Below are 12,466 nucleotides of genomic sequence, written 5' to 3'. Positions count from 1 at the left end.
CAATAAAATTTAAAAATTTACAAATCACATTAAAGAATAATGATATACAATATATACACAAAAACACAACAATACATACAAAACTAACCTACACCTGTCCTTACATGCCTGTTGCAACAGTGCACAATATAAGGACTAGGGATGTAACGATACATGATTTTGCCGATACGATACCGATACCGATTTTTCAAGTAAATAATCGGCGATACCGATACAGATACCGATATCAATGGCATAGTAGTTAGCTAATAGATATAACAAATAAGGAATTATATACTTATTATGCATAAAACATACATATGTATTAATAGACACTCGAATTTGTGAAGTGTGAAAAACTGTAAAACTAATAAAGAAAAATGCCAAATCAAAATCAAAGAAAACATTTATTTAGGGGTAACCACCAAGCAATTAATGCAAAAGTAAATCCAAATCAGTAATTATAGTTCACTTTAGGTAGTTTTTACCCGACTACGTCAACGCAAAAGGAGGGTAATTTGTTATGGAAACAAAGTGTATTCAAATTATTAGCAGCGTCATTCGTTTTGCGCGCTTTTCAAACTGTAACATCGGCTGAATTTAAATCGGCGATGCCGATATATCGGTCTGCCGATTATATCGGCCGATATATCGTATCGGTATCGGTATCGTTACATCCCTAATAAGGACAGTCAAGCCGATCTGCGATCATCGCCAGGACAGTGTTGGCGCTGGCCCGCACGCGCCGCACCAGCGCAGCTGCGCGCACGCGCATGGTGGCGTGGAAACAGGCCGTGTGGGCCCCCGCGAACATGCCCGAAGCGCTACAGTAGCGGGGCAGCCCCAACACCGCCCTGAATGCGTTATTGTACTGGACGCGGAGCGCGTTGTACGCTCTTTGCGTGTAGTCCGCCCACAGGCCACACGTGTACAGCGACGTGCAGTACGCTTTGAAAAGCGTTATCTTCACGTCACTACTACAACGAGCAAACCTGCGAGCCAACATGTTCGCCCTTACGCACAACGCCCTCCGCTCCCGCTCCATATCCTCATCATCCTTGAGGTCCGCAGTAACAATATGCAGTAGGTACTTGAAACTCTGTACTCTGTCTAAGAGAGCTCCGTTAAGCATGACAGGTGGCACATATTTTTTTAGGATACAGTTCCTACCTAGTCCATATACTTAATGTACCCATCAATATATTTCTGCCTGGTGTTTTTGGGTTTAATTCTTTTGAAATGAGGCGTAACTTTGGGCTGTGGACGTTTTTTATCGCTTACCTTCTTTCTAATGCTAAAAAAACGAACATAGCCATACAAATATTAGTACTATTATAAATGCAAAAGTGTGTCTGTTACCTCTTCACGCTTAAACCGCTGAACCAATTTAGATAAAATTATGGAGATAGTTTGAGACCCGAGGTCCTATATTTTTTATTGAATAATAATTTTGACTTGTTTTCAGAGATTTTTCTCCGTCATGAGATATTCGTGTGGAGGAAACGATCACCCTGATCCCAAAATGTTTGCACAAGTTTACCGATTGGCGTCTCGTTTTTCCCTAATACGCCCGGTTGTAATGTTTCCGGCAAGGATTTGCTGAAGAACTTACTAGGAGCGAAGGATCTGGTAACCATTGATTCATGGTTTTGAAGACCATGATTACAACGAGGCTGTAAACCAGTGACGCGGTTCAGTCTTACATTGCTGGGTACATCGTCCGCAAATTGCGAAAAATCGTAAAATGCAATAATTGTTTAAAACTCATACAAATGAGTCCTAATGAGGGAAAACTGTTAGTGAGAAACGACGTAATCGATAAAATGGATTTATACGGCGGGTTAATTTATGCTAGTGACGATCTATTCAATCTGACCAAAATGATAGAGAAATGTATGTTAAGAGTAATAAGCAAAGCTTTAACCAATATGGAGACGATCAGTGAAATTACGCAAGAATGACTAAAAGGAGCATTGATAAAAGTTGGATGTGTCGACCATTTCAAACATATATTAAAAAATGTTATCGATATGTACGTGGTTATGCGAGCCCACTTTCTGGCAAAATATAAAAATAAACGTTACGCCGCAGCCAAAACCAAAACTAAAATGAATAGGAAAAATGTCAAGTTATTGTCTTAATTACTAATAGTTCGCCCCGAACTAAGAACTCGCATTCGCTGAAAACTACCGCGCAGCGCGCACACTCAGGTTTTGATTTCCAACTCAATCTCACTAGTGATACTTAGGTAAGTAATACTTTATATACGAGATTACCGCCATGTGGGATGTTGACTCGACGATCATTGTTGCGATAGTCGTCTCAGCGGACGGTCTCATAGCGAAGAGTCTCGACCAACACCTAGAGACTGGATCAAGGGTCAGATGCAGGCAAATTGTGACAAAACATTCGCTGATGTTAACAAGAAATAACTCAAAATGTAGTCAATATGATGGGTGCTGAGAAAGGGGCGGCTACAGGGCCTGGGGCCTAGGGCGGCAAAGACTGCAAATCCGCCACTACATTATACATATATAAAAATGTGTTCGGGTGTTTTTTTTTTGTTTTGTAAGTGTTTTTATATTTTACTTTTATATTAATATTAAAAACGAAAAACAAAAAAGAGCCTTTTATTTCTCGCCGGTAAAACAAACACAATATTATAAACTTAAATTTACATTAGGTTTAGTATTACAATAATATTTAATATTCCTCAAATCAATGTTCTATTATGCTTGGTTATGTAATAAGTAGTAAGTAATTATATTTTTTTCTTGTAATTTATTCTGCAACAACCCCTCCTGTGAGGGTGAAGGCCTCCTCCAGTGATGCTGGTCATCACAATTTCTGTTCTCTATCTTTTTCAACTTACATATGTATATCAATATTAATTTATATATTGGTATTAAATACCTACAAATACAAATAATAAAAAGCTAATAAATACTCTTATCGGGATTCGAACCCGGGACCTCCTGCTTCATAAGCGGGGTCACTACCGACAAGGCTAAAAGACCGTCAATAATTGGTTCACGATGCACAGTGGCGCCGCGGCGCGGCCTATTTAATGTTTTTGAGGGACACTTTTTAATACATGAAGATTGTTTTCCTCATCTCTACCTTCCATAATGACGGCACTCCAAATTCGCGCCGTGGTCAGCCCGGCAACGTCGGAAATGGTATGGCAACGTCGCAAATGTATCTGTACACGACATTTGTGACACACACATACGTAAAATTGATGAAAATTTAACTATGATTTTTGCATGATTTTTGTATGAAACATTGTTTTCCTGTTAATTTCGCGCAAACGAATATTCGAAGGAAGATAAATGCGGAAATATTTATGTACTAATAGTGTGTAGTTACTTAATGAGCTTTGATTGAATTTTGTATGAAAATCGAACCACCTTAAATTATTTTGATTAGCAATATTTTAATTCTTTTAGTAACAGTTTTTTAGCGTTTCTTTTTGGTACTTATAATATGACTAATAGTGCAATTTTAATAGCGCGAAACAAATGGAAGTACTAAAACTTTACAATGTCAGAATAAAATTATAGCAAACCGTAGCTAGGTACCATAAATAAAATATGTTTGTATTGTGATAAGAAAGTAGAGATATAATGTAATGTAACCTAGTTTTAGTAGCTAAACTCAGCTAACTTCTACTTGAAAATCAACAAGACACTTCTTTACAAACCGCCTACTGAGACTAGTCAAGTGGCAGGTAAGTAACTTAGAAAACTGGCATTAACGGGGAGTGATGCAAACTAATAAAATATCTTCTTTCTCGTTCTCTCATTGCTGAGGATTGCGACCACGTGTGATTTGTCTCCATATTGTGCGGTCATAAGCCATGTGGATTGCACGGTGCAGCCTACCGCCAGCCGACCTCTTCACAGCGTTCGTCCATCTCAAGCTTGCCCCACCCCGACCACATTCGCCATTCATTCCGCCTAAAGTCGTATGTTTCTCCACATCATGCAATCAAGAGATAATCAATCTTATATATACTTGTCTCTGGATGTACTTTATATTTAAAAACACGGCTTTTGTAATTCTTCGCGATTAAAAAGCACCCTCTTTAGAATGTATAACCAAAGATTTATCCTTACGAAACAAAGAAAATCTGATTTAAACTCGTAATGTGAAAGTATTTTTTCTGCTACATATTTTTTTTTACCTAGCCTACTTTGGTGTCCCACTGCTGGGCAAAGGCCTCCCCTCGATTTCTCCACTCGACCCTGTCATCGGCATTTTCCCACCATTTGGAGTAGAATGCGTCCAAGTTGCCCCTCCATCTCCTACATATTATTACATCCTACACATTCTCTGCTACATATTATGCGCCACTAATTATCATTGTTGTCATTTAATTTCCGGTGTTTCCTAACTTATTATATGATACCTACATGTAAAAAGATTTTTAATAGGTACTTTTTGAAATAAAAAGAATAAACTAGCTAAATTACAAGCTCAAAATATTATTGACGACCGGTCTGGCCTAGTGGGTAGTGACTCTGCCTATGAAGCCGATGGTCCCGGGTTCGAATCCTGGTAAGGGCATTTATTTGTATGATGATACAGATATTTGTTCCTGAGTCATGGTTGTTTTCTATGTATTTAAGTATTTATATATTACATATATCGTTGTCTGAGTATCCACAACACAAGCCTTCTTGAGCTTACCGTGGGGCTTAGTCAATTTGTGTAAAAATGTCCTATAATATTTATTTATTTATTTATTTATTGAGGACACCTAGACATAGGGTTGCTAACCATACTATATTATGTGAGGGGGCAGGTAGAGGAGCCTCACGGGGATGATGGGAATGAAAAGGCAGGATCCAGAGCGATGAGGGGTATTTATTATTTAAATAAAAAAGGCACCTGTAACAATACAGGTTACGTGTTAACAGATAGGTATGTATAAAAACACTTTCGTAATTCAGAAGGTTAGAAATCATATAACTTACAATATGTGCCTTGGTGATGATGTAGATATATATCTGGAAGGTGTGCAGGGCCACAAAACGAGCACTATACTGAACTGCACGCACTTATGAATTATTACGTTTACTAATAAAAATCACACTTAAACGGTCGTGTTTAGAAACTTGGGAAGTACAGTCCGTTAGATAAAATGATGTTTATCGATCAAAGTATGTGATCGAACTGAAAATAAAAATCATTGAATGGAATTTGGAATAGGATTTGAATTTCAAAAAGGAATTTAGAATTTGTATGGTGCCAGAAATAGTATGAAGGTCGATAGTGTAACGCTTCGTTACACGCACCGTTACACTACCGGGGTCGCCCTGGAAGGGAAAATCCTGGGGCTTATGGCCAAAGGATTTTTCCGTAATGTAAATATAATGTAATGAATATGGGTATGAGTGATAAGTTTAGAAGGTGGGGATGTTATATACAATGTTTATCATACAAGAGAGGCGATTTAAACATGCATACCAAAGGTCATTCATACATCATCTTATAAAATTTTGGTTAATTGTTTAACCAAAATAAGTTTCAATAGAGTACTCCTTTAAGTAGAGGACGTACTCATTAAATCGCTCTCCATTAGTATTAAGGCTTATTAATCAGTAACCACCCGCTGAATATTAATGAATCTAAATATAATATCTACAATAATGTGTACCTACAAAGAGTACGATTGTTGAAATTTATTCAACAAAATAATGCCGTATGGAATGTAGGATTACTACAAAATATCATAAGATAATTCCTTAATGGAATTAATAAATGTACTGTACGGTACGTATGTACCTAAGTACGTAAATATGAACGTTATGTCAAGGGAAGAAATATATAAACAAGTATTGTTCTAACTCTAGCAGAGTTAGCTTTGAATAACGTTATATGAACGTAATATAACGTTATATAAATTAAATAGTATAAATGAACGTATAAATTCGTACTAAGTAGGTATGTACGAAATGTAATGAGTCCGAAATGTATAATGGGGATGAGATATAATTATAAATGTATAACATTATATACAATATTTTACAAGTTAGGAGCTTAGGAGAAAAGTAGCTAAGTTTGAGCCAAATAAGAATCTAATTAAGGAAAAAACAGTATGTTATTTTAGAATTTTGGGGAGAGGTTTAAGGTCTCTAATATGCCATCGTCCGAGCATTTTGCCGGACATGTCTTGTAGGACATATACTAAGGGTGATATTTTTTTTAGGATAGAACATTTAATAAACTTGGGTGCAAGTTTAGCAGAATAGTGTTTAGGAGAATTACTAATTGCGTAATTTCGTTTCCAGACGGTGTCATTTTCGTTGAATTCGAAATGTTGGTGATGTTTATTATACGATGAAGAATTGGTTTGGTGCGCTCTCCAAAGACGGGCTTGTACTTCGGAGAAGACAGGCTGGAGAAGACCAAGATTATCAGCGTATTCGTCTCTGGGCGCGAATATAATATCATCTGTGAGATCAGATTTATCGTATGCTGATCCACATGTGACTAATTCGCGACCAAATACAAGGAAAGAAGGAGTATAATTTGTTGTTTCATTTACGGAAGTATTAATAGCAAATTGTATCTTATGTAGGTTGATATCCCAATTCCTGTGGTCATCCTGTATGAATGAGGATATTGCTGTGGTAACAACTTTATTATATCTCTCCACGGGATTTGGTTGGGCGCATTTAATTGCGCAATAGTGTATTTTTGGGATCTGATAGGAGTGGAATAAATCCGTTGTCTCTTGACTAACGAATTGAGGACCATGGTCAAGAATTATGGTCTGTGGGATTCCGTACACTAGGAAAACTAGGTTTTCTAGAATATGAACGATTACTGATGACGTAGCACGTTTAATCGCAAAGAGGAGGCAGTATTTTGAAAAACAGCAAGTAACGACAAAGATGAATCTGTTGTGTTTTAGTGTAGTAGGCAAGGGGCCGATCAAATCTATTGAAATGCATTGAAAGGGTCGAGAGCATTGCTTAGGTTTACCCATTAGGCCAAGTTTTAGTTGGGTTTGGTGTTTGCAAGCTAAGCAAGTCTCGCATTTGGCAATAAAATTTGAAATATCTTTGTACATTCCTGGCCAAAAATATTTCAATTTAACTTTATTGTATGTTTTAAATGTTCCGAAATGAGCGCAAGTTGGGGTGGAATGATTTTCTGTGATAATGGGTATTCTGTACTCTAGTGGGATAACTTCTTTCCAATTATACTCAGATTGGAGTAACGAAGGGGTTTTTGAGTATCGGTATAATTTATTATTATGTATTATGTAATCTGGAGTGGTGTTGGGGTTAGAACTGCATTTAGCGTAGATATTATTATACCAGTCGTCATTGGTATTAGAACTATTGTAGTTAATAACGTCTACTGAAGGTAAGCGTGATAAAGCGTCAGGGATTAGATGATCTTTACCACGTTTATGTTTAATTTCGAAGTTAAATGTAGATAGACGAATACTCCAGCGGGCTAGACGTCCGGTTGGATTATCTAGATGGAGAAACCATTGTAATGCGGAATGGTCTGTGTAGATTGTGAACTTTAAGCCGTTGTCAAGATAGCAACGCCAATGTTCTAGGGCTAGTAAGACACTTAAGAGTTCTCTTTCTGTAATTGAGTAGTTTCTTTGGGGACCAGTTAGGGATTTGCTCATATAAGCAATGGGTTTCTCAACGCCATCAAATTCTTGGGTCAGCATGGCACCGATGCCGAAGCTGGATGCATCACAGTGGACTGCGAAGGGTTTTGAGAAGTCTGGGCAAGCAAGAACAGGGGTAGAGACTAGAGCTTCTTTAATGGATTTAAAGGCATTGTCTTCTAGTGATGTCCATTTAAATGGTGGTGCTTTTTTGGAAGTGGAGGTAAGTTTAGTTAGTGGTGCAACCTTTGTGCTGAAATCGGGGATAAAGCGTCTATACCAACTTGCTGTACCTAGGAACTTTTTAACCTCTCGAGGAGTTGTGGGAGGTGGGATGTTAAGTATTGCCTTAACCTTGTCAGGATCTGTTTGAAAGCCGTGTTCATTAACTATGTAACCAAGATATTTAAGTTCTTTTTTGAAAAATGAACACTTGGGGAAGTTTATAGTAATGTTGGCTTGTACTAGCCTTTGGTAAACTTTATTAAGTAAAGTGATGTGTTCATCGAAAGTATTACTTATGATGATAATATCATCTAAGTAGGTAAATACTGAGTTATCAAGGTTTTCAGAAGGGAATAACGCATCCATAAAGCGTTGTTGGGTAGCAGGGGCATTAGTCAATCCAAAAGGCATTACGCGAAACATGTACATGCCTTTTGAGGGTACATGGAAACTAGTTTTAGGTCTATCAGAAGGGCGTAGGGGTATTTCCCAAAATGCTTTTGCTATGTCTATCGATGATAGATATTTAGCATTTTTTAGATTATCTAGAATGTCAGAAATGAGTGGGAGTTTGTAGGCATCTTTGCGCGTAATCGAATTTAGTTTACGGCTGTCGATGCAAAAACGCCACGTTCCATCTTTTTTAGGAGTTATTATGACAGGGTTTAGCCATGGGCTTTCACAGGGTTCGATAACATTAAGCTTTAGCATTTCATCAACTTCTTTGCATAAAGCTTTTTGTTTCTCTGGAGAAAGCCTATAGCATCGCTGTTTGATTGGTGGATGGTCACCGGTATCTATGTGATGTTCAATGAGGTGGGTTCGTCCTAAGGGTTTGGTTTCTGTTGAAATATTTTTAAATTTTTCAATAATAGTATCTGAAATTAACTGTTGAGTTTCAGAAAGGTTGTCATAATTAGTGATGTGTTGGTCGCAGGTGGAAATAACTAGGGTATCTATATGTTTATCAGAATATGACGTTATGTCAGGTAATATGTGGGGAGCTATATTGAATTTTCTCCAAAAATTTGTGCCTAGAATCAAGGGTTGCTTTACAGTAGGGATAACGTGAGCGGTAATAATAGCCACAATATTTTTGTACGAAATTGGTAGTTGAATTGTACCAATAGAGTATATAGGGTAGCCGTCGGCTACAGAGCCTACGACTTTATGGTCGTAATTTATGGTAAAATTGTGGGATAAGAGAATTTTATGGGAATTATTTCCGAAAATAGTTAAAGCACTGCCACTGTCTAAGAGGCCACATAAAGTTAAATTATTTGTCTGGATGTTGACATAAGGTCGTTCATCGTATGGATCTTGAGTGAAAAGTGCTGATGTAGTATTGTATGATGACATAAATAATTTAATGGTATCTAACCATTGGTTCCATTCTGTAGCAGTAGTTTTATTTAAGTTACTTTTCTCCTTTATGCGTTTTTTGGAAATTTATGGCAAACTGTACATTTTGCAAAAGTGACATTTTGTTTGCCACAGCGGAAGCATACTATATTTTTACTTGTACAAATATCTAAAGAATGATCGTTTGTTCTGCAACGCGGACAGGAGTAACGTAACGTAGAAGGTGGTGCTGTTACAGTAAGGACCGGTTTATTAAATGGGAATGGTGGTATATACGGTTGGGAAGGGGGGGTATGGTTAGAATCTTGTTGAATGTTGGTATAGTTGCTAGAGCTATAAGTAGAGGTAGTATTACAGCTTTCGTACCATTTGCACGATTGGAATAATGTGTCTATAGACGTAACATCTGTAGGAACTAATCTGGAACTGTAATAAGGGCTCATGTTTCTACGGAGGATATCTATTTTTTGTTTTTCAGAAAGGGGTTCATGTAATTTGGAAAAGAGGGCTTCCATGGCTGAAAAATACATTATTATTCGTTCATGTTGTTTTTGTTTACGGGAATGTATATTTTGTAGTAAGTTGTGGTCATGGTCATGCAATTCGAAATCTTTTAAGAAGTGGGTTTTAAATGATTTCCAATCTGTAAGGGTTGTTTTCTTTGACCTATACCAATCTAAAGGAGTGCCTGATAAAAAATCGTATATATATTTGTGTAAGCGTTTGTCGTCAATGTTACGCGCAATTGCAAACTCTTCGATGTTTCGAATAAAATCATAAGGGCAACTATCGCCTTTATAGTTGAATTTTTTAAAATCGCTTGGTTTTGCTTCAGAGAGGTTGGTTAATTTTCGAGCAAGTAGGTCTAAATTTGTGGAATCATCTATCAAAGAGGTTGCTGACGCGTAAGTTGACGTTGTTGTTGACGGTTGTGACATGTTAAATTTTGTTTGACATTTTGACAAAAATTTGACAAATATTTTCGAATAGTTGTCAATAATTTCTGGAGATAATTCAGTGGTAATATGGAGACGTTCTATTCTGTTATATAAATGAAATAAGAAAACCGCTATTCTATCGTGCTTCGCTTGGTTGGTGGTCGCAAGCTGTAGCTGAGAAGAAACTATTGTGAGGCATCTGCTAATTTCGGTGATATCCTGTTCAAGATCATATGGGCTGGAGAGATTCGAACACGGGTCCGCGAATAAATTTGGAGTGAGGAGCTGTCTTAAATCATCAGCCTGCGCGGTGGCTGGGAACTGAATGTTCCTGAGTTTGAGCTCAATAGATGAGTTCAGGTTTATTTAATAGTGCTGGATTCATTGTTTATTAAAGTGGATACCTATCACGAAGAGAATAATTGATGTTATCAATATAAATAAAATATGTAGTTATTAAATTTTATTTTTTATTGAATCGAAAGGAGAAGTTTATTGTGATATTAGGCTTAGTTGTGTATATTTATTTAATCGGGTGAAGGATAAGCTATCGGATTATCTCCAACAGTACTGCCGTAAGTCAGGATTGGTTCGCACTTCAGTGACTCCAAGGAGTTTTAAAAACACTTAGGATTGAAACCAATTTGTGAGATTTCAGTGGAAATCTTGGATTGTGTAATTGTATGTGATAGATGTTTTGTGTAATCACTATGTTAAGAGTTTTGTTACGTGGCGCGACCAAAAGCGTAGGACGCTGGCATAATAGGGATTAGAAAATAGATATAGATAAATTGGTATAAGATGATGAATGATGATAGATGTATATGTATTTGGTTATTTTAGGGGGGAATTTTGGTTAAACGGTTGAGGATTAGATAAAAGGTTGGTTGTAAAATAGAAAATTAAATAAAATGATGTTAGGCCGAGAGATATTGCGAAAATTTGAGTTGGGTCGACTATAACCTTTTAGAATTTTGAAAAGATCTTAAAGCTAGCAATTACAAACAATATAAAAAAAAAATTGGTAGAATAAGGAAAAATGTAGAACTGGAACAGCTGGTTGCGGTTGTTGGTTAGGAGCAGGTGCTGGCACGGAGGTACTGGAACAGGCTGCTCAGCGTCGTAGGGCGGGTGGGTGTCTTGTCAGGTCCGGGTTTGAGCACGTTGGTGGCGCCAGTGTGAGGGGGCAGGTAGAGGAGCCTCACGGGGATGATGGGAATGAAAAGGCAGGATCCAGAGCGATGAGGGGTATTTATTATTTAAATAAAAAAGGCACCTGTAACAATACAGGTTACGTGTTAACAGATAGGTATGTATAAAAACACTTTCGTAATTCAGAAGGTTAGAAATCATATAACTTACAATATGTGCCTTGGTGATGATGTAGATATATATCTGGAAGGTGTGCAGGGCCACAAAACGAGCACTATACTGAACTGCACGCACTTATGAATTATTACGTTTACTAATAAAAATCACACTTAAACGGTCGTGTTTAGAAACTTGGGAAGTACAGTCCGTTAGATAAAATGATGTTTATCGATCAAAGTATGTGATCGAACTGAAAATAAAAATCATTGAATGGAATTTGGAATAGGATTTGAATTTCAAAAAGGAATTTAGAATTTGTATGGTGCCAGAAATAGTATGAAGGTCGATAGTGTAACGCTTCGTTACACGCACCGTTACATATTATATAGTATTATACTATATTTTGGCTCTCTGTACTATATACTTTTGGAAAAATCTACGCTGAAATACTATATTTCGGATTAAACATATATTACACTCATGTTTAGTATTTTATCTAAATATACTGTATTTTTTTGAAATATAATATATTTTTGATGCCTTATTCTAGAAAATATACGTACTATATTCCACCAAAAAGAAGTTGGCAACCCTTAGACACCAACTATGAAACAGTAGGATTAGTTAGAGAATATAACACACTGAAAAGTAATAGGCTAATAAATAGATTCCACGTCTTTTAGTGGCACGTCGTACTAAATTGGTATCTATTTCCATCTAAAAATGCTGCAAAAAGTCCAATTTCCAAGCGTTCCACAAACGAATAACGCAATAGACGTCCAGAGAATTTAATTATTTACTCGTAAAGCTTTAAATAAACCACTGAATAACCGATTGATATTTTTTTAATCAACGATCGTTGACTTTTTCCGATTGGGCCTTCGGAATAGATTATTTCGTTTCGTTTGAATGGTCGGGTTTAATGATGTGCCGAGGGAATATTTCTGTGAACATTTATTTCTTAGCAGGAATATTCTTAAAATAAATAAATAATGAAATCAATATCAAT

Source organism: Cydia fagiglandana, chromosome 13, assembly GCF_963556715.1.
Source record: "Cydia fagiglandana chromosome 13, ilCydFagi1.1, whole genome shotgun sequence".
NCBI classification, from domain to species: domain Eukaryota; kingdom Metazoa; phylum Arthropoda; class Insecta; order Lepidoptera; family Tortricidae; genus Cydia; species Cydia fagiglandana.
This window is presented reverse-complemented; position numbering follows the sequence as displayed.